This window comes from Ricinus communis, chromosome 7 (genome assembly GCF_019578655.1).
Source record: "Ricinus communis isolate WT05 ecotype wild-type chromosome 7, ASM1957865v1, whole genome shotgun sequence".
Taxonomy (NCBI): Eukaryota; Viridiplantae; Streptophyta; class Magnoliopsida; order Malpighiales; family Euphorbiaceae; genus Ricinus; species Ricinus communis.
Window position 1 is genome coordinate 16,706,389 of NC_063262.1, and position 4,607 is coordinate 16,710,995.

At 37.2% G+C, this 4,607-nt stretch overlaps 1 long non-coding RNA gene across 1 annotated transcript; it reads left to right on the forward strand.

Annotated features, from left to right (window-relative positions):
• Positions 1 to 1,943: 1,943 nt before the first annotated feature.
• Positions 1,944 to 3,560, forward strand: LOC125370685. Its single transcript, XR_007216730.1, has 2 exons — positions 1,944 to 2,498; positions 2,591 to 3,560. It is a non-coding gene; the product is annotated as an uncharacterized LOC125370685 (long non-coding RNA).
• Positions 3,561 to 4,607: the final 1,047 nt, after the last annotated feature.

Here is a 4,607-nt window from a genome sequence, read left to right on the forward strand (position 1 = left end):
AGTTTAATATTTGACAATAAATTTAAGGATCAAATTATAATCTTAAATTATCAATTTAGTCCTTCGACTAACACATAAGAGGTAATAGTTAATTTTATTAAAACTTAAGGGGATTTTAATATAATAGAAAAAATGCAGAGAATGACTCATATATTAGGCCAAACCACAAGGGATAAATAGTATTTAACCCTAAGTATAATGAGTGTGTAAAGTAGCATGTACCTATAGATATTGTGTTATAACTTCTTATATAGACATTGAAAGTCTTTTTGTCCAACTAGAAGTAGAACTCCATAGATATAGATCGGCCTAGTTATAATAAGACTTGTCTTCTTAGTTGTCTGAAGAGTTCTAGATCGGGTCAGACTCTTCAAATAGAGTCTGATCATAACATGATTTATGAGACTCCTAGTTGTATTCTTGTCTTATAATGATCTTGACACTTTCAAATAGTCATGATAATGGAATGTTGCATTGTGCTTGATCAGGTTTGTAGCAAGAGGTAAGCAAAGCCATACTGTTTTAAATTTTAAACGTCTGTTGACGCTTGACATGTCCACTGACATTTCATACGTCATGTTTATTATTATGATAACTATTTATCATTTATGTTCACTTGAATGATGGTTACATCCCCGTTTTCTAGAATGTTCCTTCATGACATGGATAGACATTTTTGTCACTTTCTAAACTCTATAAATTCCTCTTTCACTCACTTCTTGCCACTTTTGTTATTTTTATGCATTTCATCTTTTTGCTCTTTACTGTTTTTGCGTTTGGTGCCAGCTCTTAGTTTCTTCTCTGGCTTCGACTTGACTTCTTCGTGAGATTATTTGTTACCAGTAAGTTTTAATTTTTCTTTCGACTGTTTTTGACTTTCTTCTTCTTGTATTTTTACCGTTGCTTCCATGGAAGCTTCTCACCAAATTCCGTCCAAAAACTTAGCTTTGGAGTCCCTTAATGAGGAAGGACTTGCTCGAAATCATTCTGAGGATGTTTGTGTGGATTTAGAGAGTAGAGATAGACCTTCTTCCCATCAGGAAGAGGTCGAGAGTCCTGAATCATCATCTGAAACTGACAAAAATTACCATCATCTATACCCATCTAAAATAGATCTTGCTCGTCTAAACCAAATCAGAGATCAGTATAAGATACCTCCCGAGTTTGTCTTAAAAGAGTGTCCCGCACACTTCATGGGCAACAATGCTCTTGAGGCAAATCACATTGTCTTATATGAGGAACAATTAAAAGCTGGCATCAGATTGCCATTTGATCCTTTCATTAAGGCAATTATCCTAGATACGAACATCTCCATAAGCTCCATCCCAACTCCATCCGACTTCTATTAGCTTTTTAAGCAACTTTGTAAAAAATTTAATTTTCTTCCAACTCCTTATTTCTTTTCTTCTTTTTATTTAGTTGTTCGGGCAACTGAATATGCTTCTATTATCTTAGAGCCTGAGTTGGGCATAAAACCCTTGATGGTCTCGTCTCATTAGTTCATAATTGGCGAGATCATTATTTCCTCGTTTCTCATACTCTTGATTTTACCAATCTCTTGAGGAAGTGGAATGTGCTACCTGCTCGGAAGCAATCCAAGCTGCTCCTCCTTAAAGAAGATTTAAAAAACTGAAAAAATCTACTGAGTGTTAGAAAACGAGGAGCTCCTCTTCCCGTTTCCCCTTATCTTTCAGTTCTCAGCTAAACTTAAAAAGCCTGAACAATAAAGGGCTCAGCAAGGTGATAATTCCTCAGGTATACCTACTCAGCCTTTTTTGTTTGGCTTTTTCGCTTTTCCGGCTCCTAATATATATATATATATATATTATTTTATTTTGTAGTGATTGATTTGAAGCAACTCAAGAAGATTAAGCTTAATAAGGGCAAGTGAATTGTTAGCTCGTCCTATATATATATATATATATATATTATTTTATTTTGTAGTGATTGATTTGAAGCAACTCAAGAAGATTAAGCTTAATAAGGGCAAGTGAATTGTTAGCTCGTCCTATATATATATATATATATATATTATTTTATTTTGTAGTGATTGATTTGAAGCAACTCAAGAAGATTAAGCTTAATAAGGGCAAGTGAATTGTTAGCTCGTCCTCGGTTCATCTTGCTCCTCTACCTACTCCCATACAGGATGAGATCCTTGATGACAACACATCTCCTATGAAATCGATCTTGGGGCTTCCTTCTCAAGTCGGTGACCAGTCATTGGTATTATATTCCCCTCCATCTTCTCGAAGCCTCAAAAAATGTCCTTGGCTGGTAGACAAGGATGAGTGCATAAAGGTCGGCATCCCTGCCCTAAACTGTTGTCCTAATCCCTGGCCTTACTTGGAGAAAAAGTATAGGATCGGTCGGTGGTTTAGACGCCTCCACTAGTCGAGGAGCTTGTTGGACTGATTAACTTCAAGGCTGACCTAAAAGAGCTTGAGAACGTCCATCCTTCTGAGCTCCATGCTCTTTAAATGTCTCTTATCTTATAGGTAATTTCATCTCTTTTCGATCTTGTCTCTCTTTCTTTCTTTCTTTTTTTTTTTTTTTCTGATTACGCTAATATACTGATTCTTTTTTGAAGGCTGTGACTCTGGGTAATGCTCAAAAGTAATACGAGAAGCAACTGAGTGAGCAAGCTTCTCATAATCGCATCAAGGTAGAGAATTTCGAACATATCCTTCAGAAGTAGTCTGAAGATTTTGCTGCCGAGAGTGCAAATGGGAGAGCGAGCTTCAAGTTGAGAATGCTACGACTCAGCTTAGCTCAATCACAATCGAGAAGAAGAATGTCGATCTTCGCATCGTTGAGTTTGAGCTAGAATATGCCTCTCTTACTTCTAAGCTTGCCGACCAGAATTTGGTTAGTAAGAAACTGGAAGCTGAGAAGGAGGGATTCTACTCGGAGATGTCGTTTCTCCTATATAGTTATGAGGAGGCAGTTAAGAAAGCTGTTAGAGCTAAATTTCCAGATGTTGATCTAACTTTCTTGGAGGAATTGGATATTGAAGAGATCAGCAACAAGGCCTAAGAAAGAGCTGCTGAGGAAGCTGAAAATGCTGAAGTTGCTAATGTAATTCCTTCTTCGGGAGATGATCTTGTTGGAGAGGGCGACCTCAACGAAGCTCAGACATAACTAATGAGTTTGGGCTTCAACAACAGGTTGTTCTGCTGCCTAAGTTGACTCCCCATATAGTCCACATGTTCATGGTTAGATGAAAAAGAAGCAGACATACCTCCCGACATACAGTTACTACTGAAATGCGGGCCACCATAAAACTCATAACTTGTTGAGCTGCTTGGACAAGCATTTGGAGTTGATCAATTTTCTTGGATAATAACTCCACTTGAGCCGCCAAGGCTATAGTGGCATCCAAATGGTGTACACTCTCTTGACGTCCTATCCTGCTCCCACTGGTAATTGTTTATGGCCATCTCCTCTATCAAGCTTTGAGCTTGCTCTGGTGTCTTGCTGCTCAAAGAACCACCTGCAGCTGCGTTTACCATCTACTTAGTAGCTAAATTCAAACTATTATAAAAAGTTTGTACCTTTAACCAGATTAGTAGTCCATGGTGTAAGCAACATCACAATAGGTCCTTGTACCTCTCCCAGGTATCGTACATCGAATTGTCAAACAGCACAAAAGAAGATATGTCATTTCTAAGTTTAGCAGTTTTAGAAGGAGGAAAGTACTTAAATAGAAATTTCTCTGCTAAAGAATCCCAAGTAGTGATAGTGTTTGGAGGTAGCGACTATAGCCACCGCTTTGCTCTATCCCTAAAAAAATGGAAACAAGCGGAGACAAATTGCATCGTTTGCTGTCCCATTAATCTTGAAAGTATCTCAAATCTCCAAGAAACTTGCTATATGCGCGTTTAGGATCCTCATCTGGCAAGCCTCTGAACTGAACCGTTTGCTGCACCATCTAAATTACATTAGACTTTATTTCAAAATTATTAGTGATGACAGCCCGTCTCGTAATGCATGTTCGCGTCCCCTCCAATGATGGTCTCACAAAATCATACATTGTCTAGTTATTTTCATTGTTGTCATTGGCGTCTGCCATCTCTATTGTAATATCTTCTGGTCCACTCTCGTGTACGGCTTTCCCAACCTTAATCTCTTCCTCCTCTATGTTCAACTGCTTCCTCAATTACCTGAAGAATCGCTCTAGTTCTAGTAAAAGATTTACTAGATCAAGATTAGACTTCCTGGTCATACACCACCTGAAACAACAAATAACCAACAACACAAATGAATAAAAGAATAAAATCAAACAAAAAAACAAATAAAGAACAAAGAATAAATGGCTAAATTAAAAAGAACACACAATTCATAGTAATTCTCAAAACAGTTCCCTGGCAACGGCACCAAAAACTTGATACTTCGCTAAACACGACTAGCAATCTACAAGCAAGTGCATCTATCGAATATAATTTAGCTATGTCAAGTATGAATGTCGTATCCCACAGGAACTGAGAAGCTACTACTACTATGCTATTCCGATTATCTAACTGATCAAAAGGTGATGAAGATCATTAACTAAAAATAAATGAGAATGCAAATGAAAATTAAATTTTAACAAAGAGAATGAAAGTTTG